Below are 13478 nucleotides of genomic sequence, written 5' to 3'. Positions count from 1 at the left end.
AAAAACCCACAAACACTAAAAAAAAATAAATAAATAAACCTTACAAACTATACTTCAAATATAGACAGCTATTGTATGTGTATAGTACCTCAACAGCAACAACAACAGCAACAAAAGCAAAGATAAAACAAAATAGACACCGTCTCTGCTCTCAAAATGTTTATTTAGTTCTGATGATTGTTTAATAGGGAAAAACCCCATTATTTTGAAAGCCTGATTTTTGTGGAGGGATCATGACTGGTCCTTACTGATCATGACTGGTCATGAGTGTGTGGAAGCACATGAGTGTGGGGTTTCTGTGTTCCAGTATTCATTAGAGCAGCAAGGTGCCCTGTGACAATATTTTCCAGTTATGAAGTGGAGGAGTACATTGAAGTGGGTGCCATGCCTGGGTGTGTGCCTTGGAAAATCTACACAACAGAATCAGGAACTGAGGCATTACTTTGCCTGTCCAATAAGTGAGCTCAGAGGAGCATGCTGAGTTTAGCGGTGCAAGGTGTAGTTATATGGATTTTGGAAAAGTAAACTTAATGGCAAGGCATTTCCCCCCATTTATACTGTTATTCATTATCTTCAGTTCAGACTGAACCTGTAAAAGGTAAGTTGAATAGATCTGAAATGATCTCCGTGATGCTCTCACAGAGAAAAGCACCCTTCTGAGAAGCCTGGACCAGAGCCTCCTACAGCGTCAGGTACTCCTCTGGAGAGAATGTTTTGTCATGGAGCCAGCATCTGCTCAATGGTCATGAAAAGCAGGTTTCGCTGTTCCCAAAGTTCCTGTCGCACTGCCCAGTTCCAAAAGACTCCCACAAGGCGATGTGAAAGATGCCAGACAAAGGCAGTTTTCAACAATACCCAATACAGAGAAGAGAGAAGAGAAAAACCTCAACAGCCCAAGAGATGAACAAAGAAAGTGAGCCCAGCAAGTAAAGTGCAAAAGCCTGGAGTGGTGAAGCATCGAGCGGGAGAACTGAACTCAGCCGACACCGAGACATCGCTTCCCACCAAGTGAGCCCGGCTGCTGTGTTAACAGGATGCCGGTCAAGGTCGAGGAGACAGATTCTCTCCTCAGCGGTGCAAAGCAATGCAAACAGAGGGCAGCTTAGCAACATCCCCAAGTTTAGTACCCCCAAACACTTTTGGCCAAATGAATGCATATCAAGAAATTCTGTCGACAAATATCCTTGCAGGCCTTAAATTCCCAAAGATGTATTTGAAACATGGAAAAACTTAAATCCTGTCAGCAAGGACTAATTTATATGATGTGTTCTAGCCACAGAAGAGAATTCTACACTGCCATTGGGAAGAAGGGGGCTGTGGAGGTAGTTGATTATGAACTGCACGACTGTAATCCCAATGTGCCCATTTAGATGAGAGTGAGAGACAGGAAGTTACCCAGAAGCTCACAGGTCAGCTGGTCTGGTGTACTTAGTACTGAACAATAAAGGGACACTTTCTCAATCAAGGTGGAAGACTCCTGCCCAGGGCTCTCTTCTCTTCTCTTCTCTTCTCTTCTCTTCTCTTCTCTTCTCTTCTCTTCTCTTCTCTTCTCTTCTCTTCTCTTCTCTTCTCTTCTCTTCTCTTCTCTCTCTCTCTCTCTCTCTCTTTCTCTCTCTCTCTCTCTCTCTCTCTCACACACACACACACACACACACACACACACACACACACACACACATGAAAATGGTGTGAGCCACCCATTTGTCCATCAACAACTCACATATCCATGGATAAATGAAGCATTGATAAACACAAAAACATGTCGTTTGGCCATAAAAAGGGAATAATATCCAGACAGATGCTGCAACGTGGATGAAGTTTAATGACATCATATAAGTGAAATAATCCAGGTAGAATGAGACAGCCATGAGTGCGCATCTCCTGAGGCTCCTTGTGTCATCAAATCTGTCTAGAACGACAGAAGACAACCATTGTTGTAGGGAATTAGTGCTGGACTATGGAAGCAGGGCTTTGCATGGCTATGGAAGCGGGACTTTGGATGGCTTTGGAGGCGGGGCTTTGGAGGGCTACGGAGGCCGGGTTTTGAAAGGTTTTGGAGGCGGGGCTTTGAATGGCTGAAGAGGCGGGGCTTTGGATGGCTATGGGAGCTGGGCTTTGCTAGTGGGGTACTGGAGGTGGATAGTGTTAATGACTGAACGATAAATATGAATATGATCAGTTTCACTGTTACTTAAAAACGATGAATGAGATACCAAACTTTCCAAATGCAGGGCTTTAACTTCTTACTAGTCAATGTATAATTGCACAACCAAATTATTTCTGGGCAATTATGTATTTTAGATAGAGAAAATAAAAACTCCAAGTCAACTGCCTGAGTTGGCTGCATAAGAATCGTGTTGAAGACTGACTCCTTGGGGCAGGTTCTCACAACTAACAGACATGAATATAGTATTAACTTCAAAAGTCCTTAAACTCTCTTCAAAGAACACAGTCCTTCAGTCATGGAAGCTGTTGGTTTCTTCATGGTTTTAGCTATCTCCCACCCCACTGAAAAGGGGTCATTTTCCACGTGGCAGGGTGTTTTTAGGAGACGGACATGTCCTAAGAGGTAGACATGACAACACTTTCTTAAACAACATACTTACTACCTAAATAGAGAATCAACCACATGAAGGAACTCTCTCAAATACAACCCCAAGAATAGACAGTCTGTGAGCCGAGCTGAAAGGCCCACTTTTACCAGGTGTGAATGTTTTGTTTCATTAACAAGCTCAATGCTTCATTTACTCTGAATCCATCATTCATTTACAATGTGAACATAAATGTGGATCTGCAGCCCTTGGGGATGTTATCAGCAGGGAAAGTGACGAGTGACTCGGGAGCCCGTATGTCTTGCTGCTTACAGAGAAGCAGATGCCTCTTCATTTCCAATCAAAGGAGCCCAAGGTGGGTAAGAGACACGGTGAGAATCTACTTGAGATGGGACACGACCATGGCAACAGTCCAGGGAACTGCCTGTCTTTCCTGTGGCCCTGTGTTTACTGTGTGGCCCTGAAACTCTCTCAAAGCTGAGATCTCTCTCCCTGTCACTGAAGGCAGGAGTACTGGGAGACATTTGACGATGATATGGACCTAAAAGAAAAAGAAAACAGAGTAGAGAATGCTTCCTAATTAGGGAAAATAATTTTTGTATTAGAGTAGGTTTTAGATATGAATTTTAGAACATGAGGGGACCCTAGAAGCTAATCACATCTGCCCTGTTACAGATAGCACATTCTTGTCTCTCAGGATCGGCTCACCAAGTGTTTGGTCGTCAATGGAAGCAGGACTTGCACCCAGCTGCTCATACCCTCCACCAAATTCTGATTTATGGTCTAGATAAAGCCCCAGTTTTCCTAATTTCTGCACTTCAAAGGGGTTGTTCAACAAAAAAGTATCTCACTTGTTGGGAATTTACCATATATTTTCCCTAGAAATAGGAGGTGTTGGGAAGGGCTGTAGTTTGCTGAGTGCTTGCCTAACATGCACGAAGACCAGTGTTTGATCCCCAGCACCACAGAAACAAACCTAGCGTGCCTGGAATCTCAGCACTCAGGAGGAAGAGTCAGAAATTCAAGATAATCCTTAGCTATACAGAGAGTTTGAAGTCGGTCTGACCTATGTCAGATCCTGACAAAGACGGGAAAAACAAAATTTGTGATGAGTGGGTTCTAGGCCAGGCCTACCCAGATATCTAGTACATGTGCATGAAAATGTAATATGCCAAGCTAAGCCAGCAGTTCTCAGCATGGGGTTGTGATCCCTTTGGGGGTCAAATAACCATGTCACCGGGCAGGGGGGGTGCTAAAACCATTGAAAAACACAGATATTTACTTTATGCTTCATAACAGCAGCAAAATTACAGTTACAGAGTAGCAATGAAAACATTTTTTATGACATGAGGAACTGACTGACAGTGTTGCAGCATTGGGGATGTTGAGAACCACTGGGGTAAAATAAAAGAATTAAACAAATCCACAGAACCTGCACACCTCACAGCCTGGCAGAATATCGTCATTCTAACTTGAAGTGCCAGGAAGAATGGGGTGACAATTAGTTCTGCTCCCTTGATGACCAGAGTCATGACTCCAAGTGCGACCAGGAGCACTCAGTGAGGCAGAGTTGACAAGAAGCTTGCACATCGGTTACAGTTCAGAAGGTTCTGATACTGCGTGGGGACAGAAGCTTGAAGCCTGAGGTAAGATTTCTTAAGCCATCTTCTCTGGCTTGGAGTAGCATCCAGGCTGAAGAGCAAGAAAGCTAAGGCTGTAGCCAGCAATAGAGGGTTTGTCTATCATTTGGGAGACCTTAGGTTTGGTACCAGCACTTGATATATGTGTGTGTATATGATGTTTATGTATATGATGTATTTGTATGTATATATATATGTATATAATGTATTTTGATAATGACATACGTGTGTGTGTGTGTGTGTGTGTGTGTGTGTGTGTGTGTGTGTGTGTATTAAGGCTGAGCCCAAGCCCACTTTAGAAACTTAGTAAAGGAGAAATTGCAAAAACAAATTAGACATTCTGGAAAGGAATTCCAGATCCAGATATAATGGTGCACACCTGTGAGCCCAGTGTTCAAGAGGCTGAAGCGAGATTGTTAGTTCAGGGCCAGCATAGACTGCATAGCAAAACTTTACATTAAAAATGAGTGGAGGAGGGGAGAGGAGCTCACAAGCCACTGTACATAGAGACACATGGCTTTTCATCGTTCTTTTGTATGCTCACATCCCTTTACCATGAACCATACTGTAAATCACTGGAGGAAAAAGCCAGTGGCCTTGTGTGTCATAGCCCTGTCAGTCAGCACAGTGCATATAGTGATGACTGACACACGCTTGGGAGCCTCCAAGCCACTGCAATACCATCCTTTCTTCAGCGGCATAGAACAATGAAGGGTAGCTCATTCTGTCCAACTCTGAGAACACCACCAGCATCAGGAACATCTGGGTCTCCTCATCCTTTATCCCCCATGTTTGGCTCTCCTTTGTCATCGCCTGAGTCGAGCATTTAGTGACAGGGTGCTACAAGAAGTAGCAACTGAGTCTCCTATCAACCTTCTGGAATTGTCACTTGTTGTGTGTAATGACCCAGGGAAAGAGAACCACCCTAAAGGACTTACCTTGCCTGACAAACCTGATTTCTCAAACTCTATGTGGTGGCTTAAGTATGCTTGTCCCAGGGAGTGGCATAATTAGATGTGACTTTCTTAGAGGAAGTGTGTCACTTTGGGGGTGGACTTTGAGACCTTTCTCCTAGCTGCCTGGAAGCCAGTCTTGTGTTTGTCTTCTGAACAAGATGTAGAACTCTCAGTTCCTTTCTCCAGTGCCATGTCTGCCTGGATGCTGCCATGCTTCCTGCCATGATGACGATGGACTGAACCTCTGAAAATGTAAGCCAGCCCTAATTAAATGTTGTCACTTATACACGTTACCTTGGACATGGTGTCTCTTCACAGCAGTGGAAACCCTAACTAAGGCACAAGTTCGTGCTACTGATCCACATACTGATCAAGTATGTGCTGTACTGAGAAGGAGGCATTCTTCTTGGCTGCATAGCGGCAGCTGTCTACATAAAAGTCTGTTTCTAAAACCACCCATCTGCTGGACTGCATCCAAAGAGCACATTTGGAAAGTGCTCTTTGACAAGGTCTCACCAAGTACACAGAGCAGAATTTTTCTCTAGAGACATTCCTGAATAGTTTAGGGCAGCGGTTCTCAACCTGTGGGTCACGATCCCTCTGGGATCATGCCTGAGGTCATCAGGAAACACAAATATTAACATTATGATTCATAAGAGAAACAAAATCACAGTTATGAAAAAACAATGGAAATAATTTTGTGGTTGGGGGTCACCATGACATAAGGAACTGTATTGAGGGGTCACAGCATTAGGAAGGTTGAGAACAACTGGTTTAGGGATTCGCATAAAAAAGAACTACTGTGGTGCTCAAAGGACGACGACTCAGGGAAAGGCAAGAAAGAAATAAAGATCCCAACTCCACAAGAAACAGGTGAAGGGAGAGTTCTGTTATAGGAACATCCCCAAAACTGTGGACAAAATTTCCATGCAACTTGTAAAGATGGGCCGATGAGTTACTTACTAAACTGCTTTTCAAACATGCAGGATAGACGACATTCTATGTTCCCCAAAGGCGGAGCACGGAGAACTGAGGGATGCTGAGGAGACAAACACACGTCCTTTGAGACTCTGGTGATTGACGAATGGTATTGAGGAATAGTGAAGCCCTTATTGTGGAAATTTCTGGAACTCTCTTTGGCTATCTTGATGTCTAGTATCAATTACTCCTTTTACAAAGCAGGTTCTGTGTGATCCAGCCAACAGCAAAAATCTGGCCTGAGACTTGCAGCCTTCTCCTAGCTCCCGTTATTTTATGACCATATTTCAACAATTTGAAGTCTTTAGAACACATCTCAGTTACAACCTTGGATAGTTATTCAAACCCCTCAAGGTTCCCTGGCCACCTTCCCAGAACTCTGAAGCAAGCAGGATGCCAATAGATTTCATTAGAAAGAACCGTGGAGTGGGGTAGGTAGAGGTGGCCTTGACTTACGGCTCCGCCCCTTGTCACTTCTCTTTTTTTCCAGTCTCCACAGCATTGCCATTGAATTAATTTTATTATTACTAGACATGCCAATGACTGTCACTCCACTGCTCACCAAAGGCAGGCAGATGGGTCACGTCTAACTGGAGACCAAGTCATTGTTCAAACTTGATCTGCCCTTGTCAAAACCTCAAGGCTGGAAGCTATCCCACAAAGCTGAAAATGAAAGCAAAGTACCAAACCAGGAATGCAGAATCCATGTCTGTATGCCTTTTCTTCAAAACAGACAGCCAGTGGAATGTACTAGCACAAGAGATGACCGCAGGTAGCTGAACCATTTACGTGCACCTAGAGAGAAGACCAATGGTGATGGATGAAAAGCCAGGTGGCTGGGTTAGTTTTCCTGGTGATGGGCCAATGTCACCTTCCAAGGCCTTAAAGTTCTTGGGGTGGAGTTTTACTCCTCAGTGCCTCAGAATGTGGTTGCGTTTGGAGCAGGGCCTTTAAAGAGGTGACTGAGGTAAAAGAAGGTCATTAGGGTAAGCTCTAATCCAGTAGAACCCTGTCCTTCCAGGAAGCAATTAAGGTGCAGGCAGCACAAGCTGTGAGGATGGGGGTGAGGCAGCCAGTGAGAGCAGCCTCAGAAGAGACAGCCTGAGGAGTAGACCTCTCAGCTTCTAGTCCCCAGCACTGTGGGCTCAGCCAGATGAGGAGGCTCCTGGCCTCTGGTTGTTTGCTGGAGTGGCCCAGGCTGACCAATTGGCCTAAAGTCCACTCACTGCTTTACCTGCTTCCTTTCTCCTTGTCCCTTTGTGGCCTGTGGGTCCTTTATTGATTTCTCTTCCTTCGTCCTGTTCTCTCTGCTCTCTTACTCCTTGGAGCCCCTCTTCACCTCTTCCCTTCTGCTCTACCCCCTTCTCTCTTTCCTCTTTCTAAAGAGCTTCTCTCTCCATCTTCCCAGAGATAGAGCCTTGGAAAGGTAAGAGCACTTCCTTCCTTACACCTCCAGCTGTGATGAGAGGCAGGTCTGTTCCCTGAAGCTCAGGAACACATCTGGCTTGCAGGGGTTGGCACGGTGCATCACTAGCGAGCCTCTCTCTTTTGGGGTCACCTTGGCTCCTCACTCACCATTTCTGAACTTGTTTCTCCAGCCATATTTTAGATGGCAATATAAATTCTTGTATGATTTCTGTGAGATACAATTAAGTGTTCGCCTAGCTCACATGGGCTTGAGTACACTTGTAATCCCATCAGTCAGGAGGCAGCGGCAGGAGGATCACAAGTTCAAGGTTCAAATCCTTGCTATAGAGGAGATTTGAGACTAAGCTGGGCTACATAAGATCCTGTCTCCAAAACCAAACAATTCCAATATAAGGTATTGTTAAACATTTTGCATTATAATCACTATAATGAATTTTTTAACCTAGCATTTTGATATGAAATAATGAAAAATATAATAACTAATCAATAAATAAGAGACTCTATAACTTCGAATAGCATACATAAAAGGATTATCCATCTATTTTCCCCTCCCTGTTCTAAAACAGGGTTTTTTTACTTGAACTTTTTACCTCACCCTCACCACTCAGACCACTTCCCACAAATTTAGCACTGTGCATTTTAGATAGCCTCAAAGAGCATTAAAAAAAACTGACTGAGTGGATAACACATTATTTTTAAAAAAAAGGCCAAGGAAGGGCTGGAGAGATGGCTCAGCGGTTAAGAGCACCTGACTGCTCTTTCAGAGGTCCTGAGTTCAATTCCCAGCAACCACATGGTGGCTCACAACCATCTGTAAGGAGATCCGATGCCCTCTTCTGGTGTGTCTGAAGACAGCTACAGTGTACTTATATATAATAAATGAATAAATAAATCTTTAAAAAAAAAAAAAAGCCGAGGAAGCAGCCAGCTACAGTTCTTACTGTACTGTAATTTACTTCAATGACTAAGAGCATAGTAGCAATACCTTTGGCAAGCACAATTAAACTCTGAAAAAGCAAATTGAAAACATAAACAGTGTCTTTACTTATGAGGATAAGAAAGAAAAAGAAACTAAAGCTTCAACTCCTGCTGTCTTTGCTTCAGGCGGTATGGCTAAGTGAATAGGACAATAAGCCAAAATGATCTGGCACCTTCCATGGGAAAACATTCCCGGTGAAATGAACTGAGTCCTCTCCCATGCTCTCCTGAAACACTAATGCAACAGCAGAATTCTGACTTCCCCAATGCAGCGAACTACCTGACACCTGTGCTTTTCCTTTTGCAAAGATTTTGGGAAACTCGGAAGACAGAAATATTGTCATGGATAGAAACCGTGTTATTTATTATTTTTAAATAATACTTAAGGAATGGAAAACCTTGAAGACAAGAAAACAAAATATCTCCTTTATTTTTTATTATTTTTAATCGTGTATGCGCATGTGCACATGTTAACTTTCTGTTACCTTGACACAGCTAGGATCAGTGGGGAAAAAAGGAAAAAAGGAAAAAACAAAAAAACAAAACAAAAACCCACGACACCTCAACTGAGAGAAATGCTGCAACAAGATTGGCCTTAGGCAGTCTTGACGGATGTGGGAGGGGCCAATCCACTGTAGGCAATGGCTGCCCTGGGAAGGTGGCTTGTGTAAAATAAACAAGCTGTGAGAGAGCTACCTAAGAAGCAGCAGTCCTCCACGGTCTCTGCTTCAGTTCCTGCCTTGAACTCCTGCTCTCTCTCACTGGCGACTGTAAGCTGTGGGGTGGAACACTGCCCCCACCTCCACCCCTACCCAGACCCCTAGCTCCACCCCACCCCCAACACCCCAAGTTACTTTGCTCAAGTTTTGCATCACAGCGGCAGAGAGCAACTAGGACAAGCATTCCTCATCGAGAACACCTGAAACCTGGGATGGTCCCAAATCCCAAACGTTCTGAATCAGTCATAGTAACCCAAAAGGCCAACTGCCCACGGACCCTGAGCTAGACTGAGAGCTCCTTCCCAGCATCAGATTTGCAGTAAATGTGTAAATGCTAACCCTGGACTTTGGGTTTCCCATATCTTACAATCTCCCAGGTGTGGGGACGACTCAAATGAGCTCATCCATCTGTACTTGAAAGGTGTCTCTGTCCCTTCACTTCACTGTCTTCTCGTGAAAACAGAAAAGTTGAAATGTTTATCAGCTTGCTTCTGATTTTGAAAGCTTTAATATGAATAATTTCTCTGACAGGACTCCATCTGAAAGAACCCCACCTTTCTGATTTCATAGGGGAAGAATCAATGACTGGAGGAAACCTCAGCGTTTAATTGTGTGCGTGTGTGTGTGTGTGTGTGTGTGTGTGTGTGTGTGTGTGTGTGTGTACTTGTTAGTACAGATGCCCAAAGAGCCCAGAGGAAGGCGCTAGGAGAGCTGAAGTTACGGGTAAGGTTGTGAGTCACTTGTCTGGGTATTAACATGGGTGCAAGGACTCCAGAGCAATACTTAACCTCTGAACCGTCAGTCCCGACCAGAGAATGCATTATTTTAAACTTTAGAAAGGACCACCTAACTTTTTCATATGTCCATCCGATCACAATCCAAATCAGTGTCCATGGCAGAGCTAATGTTACGATTAGAAGCCTAATGTCCTAATCACAGGACAAGGAGCTACTTACACGCAGTGTGAGTGAGCGCAGACACACACGTGCCAAATGAAACCTTACTTGAAAGCTCATCCTGAGGCTCAAAATAGCCAGAGGGGCCAAGTCCCCTGAGCCCCAAGGTCTCCCAGCAACGCAGGCACGCCGAGGCTTGACGCTGCTCCCGCTGCCATGGCAACCTGTTTAGTGCTGTGCCGTTCCGCCCTGGCGCCACGCACCTGCTGTGCCCGCCGAAACTTTTCAAATCTCCTAGGCAGGAACTGTAGAGCTGCCTGTTCCCACTACTGTGCTCTTTTCAGGAATAAAACGTGACCCAGGATTTTGGGTACACGCTGCTGGGGAGGTGGCAGCCAGCAGGCAGCACCTCTTACCTTTCTCAGCATTTCTCCACGTTAGCGGGGAGTCCACGGAACCATCACGCGCAGAGCCCGGAGTCTGGAAAGTCACCAGCGGAAGATAGGCACAAACTTCTCCGGGCGCGCGCCCTCCTCTTCTGCTCGACAAAGGCAAGACCTGCCTGACCACTCGGTCCCCTAGTGGCTGTTGCAACAGTGGCCGGAGTTCTGATGGGCTAGAAAGGGCGAATGGTGCAGCTGCCTCATCGAGACTCTGGCCACTGTCTGATCTTCTAGGACCAGCCCAGGCTGAGGCAGGTTTCCTCCGCCTGGACTCAGGGAGAGTTCCGAAGGGTTTTTCCTTCCACACTCCGGCCCAGCCTTGCTGCTGAATATTCATAAGAAGGTGTGGTCACTGTCCATCTCTTTGGGATCCTCCAGGGTCTCACATGTAGCAGGAAAGAACTGGGAAAGATTTGTGTCTGAAGGAATTGAAGATGGGAGTAGGGCGGGGGAGACACTATGGTTGATACATAACTGGGATTTACCTTCTTCTCCCACCTCAGGCTGCACCGGGGTGCTCGCACAGTATCCGACACCCCTACCCAATGCTCAGATGGAGCAAATGAAGTTTCAAGTAAGTCTCAATTAAACCCCTTGCTATTGGACTTAAACCAAGGGGTGTTTCTTTCTTGTCCATGATCTCATGATGGGCCTCTCGTGCATAAAACAGTTACAAAGATACGTGAGCCGAGTAATTGCATGAACTCGGTTGATTCTTCCTAATGGGTTAGTCTCCGTTTTAAAGTATATGCAGCCTACTCTGGCTTTCACCCAAGCCTGGATTTCTGATGTGCAATCAAGTTGCTGTTTCAAATGGGTTTTGATGGAGTTGGGGTTAAGAAAAACGGCAGGGCCTGAGGACTTCCACTGTTTTAGCTGTTTCTTCTGTGATGAAAATACGTGAATCAGGCAAATTATAGAAGGATGTATTTCCAGATGGCAGAAGGTCCACGGCCACAGGGGCAGGGAGCTGAGAGCTATGAGCAGAGGGAATAACCTGGGACTCAGAGCCCACCACTTCCTCCAACAAGACCACACCCATAAACCTCCTGAACAGCACCTTCAACAGGGGACTAAGTGTTCCAATGTCCTAACCCAGAAGTCTTCAACCTCCCTAACCCTTTAATACAGTTCCTCATGTTGTGGTGACCTTTCTAACCATAGAATTGTTTTTGCTGCTACTTCGTAACTATAGTTTTGGTACTCTTATGAATTATAACATAAACATCTGATATACAGAATAGCTAATATGTGACTTCCAAAGGGGTCGCGACCCACAGGTTGAGAACCACTGCCCTACACTGACTCTATCACTTTCGAACCACCACAGGGACCTGGTGATCTTCCAGGCATTTCTCCATCCTGAAAACTTCGACATGGGAACCGTCACTTGCTTACCTCATGGAATCCAATCCAGCTGGCCACTTCAGGTTCATAGGCAATGACCCCAGAAGGGCGGGCTGAGGCACCTTGCTGTCATGTGTTCCAAATACTTTACTCATTGTCTTCGCTCCTGCTGGATGGGGTCCAAAACGAGCCTTGAAAGTAGTCTGCCTTTTCAGCGATACACAGCATACTACCCAGTGTAAGGGTTGAGCTTAAATAAATCTGTGCAGACCTAAGAACAAACCTGTGTAAGGCTCTCCTTCAAGAGCAGGAATGAAATAGGCTGCCTTCCCTAAATTGGATGCCACCCTGTGGTTCAGAAGAGAGAGGCAAAAGTGTATAGGACACTTTTTAAAAAGTTTAAATTAACTCCGTGTGTGTATGTGTGTGGTGTATGTATTTGTGTGTATGTATGTGGTGTGTGTGTATGTGATATATGGGTACATGTATGCATGTGTGTGTATGTATGTGTGTATGTGGTGTGTGTATGTGGTGTGTGTGTATGAGTTTGTGTATGTATGTGTGTGTGGTGTATGGATGTGGATGTGTGTAGATGTGTATGTGGTGTCTCTATGTGTATGTGTGTGGTGTATGTGATGTGTGTATATGTGTGTACATGTATGTATGTGTGTATATGTGGTGTGTGTGTATGTGGTGTATGTGTGTGTGTGGTGTATGTGATGTATGTATATGTGTGCATATGTATGTGTGTATGTGGTATGTGTGTATGTGTGTGTATGAGTTTGTGTATGTATGTGGGTGTGATGTGTGGGTGTGGATGTGTGTAGATGTGTGTAGATGTGTATGTGGTGTCTCTATGTGTATGTATGAGTACGTATGAGTATGTATGTTTGTATATGTATGTATATGTGGTGTGTGTGAGTATATATGAGTTTGTGTATGTGTGGTGTATATGATGTATGTGTATATGTATGTGCATTTATGTATGTGTGTGTATGTGGTATCTGTGTGTGGTATATGTGATGTATGTATATGTGTGTATATGTGTGTGTGTATGAGTTTGTGTATGTATGTGGGTGTGGTGTGTGGATGTGGTGTGTGGATGTGGATGTGGTGTCTCTATGTGTTTGTGTGAGTATGTATGTTTGTATATGTATGGTATGTGGCATGCACATGTTTACCACAATGCCAATGTGGAGGTCAGAGAACAACCTGCAGGAGTTGGTTCTCTTCTTCCACCATGTGAGTTCCAGGGATCAAAATCCGGCCATCAGGCTTGGAGGCGAGCATCTTCACCCACAGAGCCATCTTGTTGGACCAAGGCGTATGATTTTTGGAAATGCTAGTTGCCAGCATGCCTTTATAAATATGATTATTTGTTTACACTCATTATATGCCCCCAAAAAGAAGTCAAGTGGCAAACAAAACTCCAACAGCTAAAGAGGCAAGAGTAGACAGACAGGGAAACGAGCCACTGGGAATGAGAATGGAGCAGGTCAGTGAGCATTCAGCTCATGTTCACATACTCACCAGGAGACGTC

At 44.7% G+C, this 13478-nt stretch overlaps 2 long non-coding RNA genes across 6 annotated transcripts in view; one reads left to right on the top strand and one right to left on the bottom strand.

The window, feature by feature from the left end:
• LOC120097002 (uncharacterized) overlaps positions 1 to 10398 on the bottom strand; it is a 103693-nt gene extending 93295 nt beyond the window's left edge. The window contains exons 1-5 of one of the 5 annotated variants that reach the window (XR_010057923.1): positions 10208 to 10398; positions 6811 to 6921; positions 6112 to 6187; positions 5131 to 5392; positions 1803 to 3093 (exon numbers count right to left, since the gene is read on the bottom strand). This is a non-coding gene — a long non-coding RNA (uncharacterized LOC120097002). Of the gene's footprint in view, positions 1 to 1802; positions 3094 to 5130; positions 5393 to 6111; positions 6188 to 6810; positions 6922 to 10207 lie in introns of those variants that run through there. The other 4 variants (XR_010057924.1, XR_005493998.2, XR_010057925.1 and 1 more) reach the window with 4 other exon arrangements.
• Positions 10356 to 12219, top strand: LOC102553694 (uncharacterized). The gene is made up of 3 exons (XR_596154.4): positions 10356 to 10933; positions 11094 to 11164; positions 11921 to 12219. It is a non-coding gene; the product is annotated as an uncharacterized LOC102553694 (long non-coding RNA).
• The last annotated feature ends 1259 nt before the right edge of the window (positions 12220 to 13478 follow it).

Source organism: Rattus norvegicus, chromosome 15 (assembly GCF_036323735.1).
Source record: "Rattus norvegicus strain BN/NHsdMcwi chromosome 15, GRCr8, whole genome shotgun sequence".
Lineage (NCBI taxonomy): Eukaryota > Metazoa > Chordata > Mammalia > Rodentia > Muridae > Rattus > Rattus norvegicus.
Note: the sequence above shows the minus strand (reverse complement) of the source record. Positions and strands in the feature narration are given on the sequence as shown.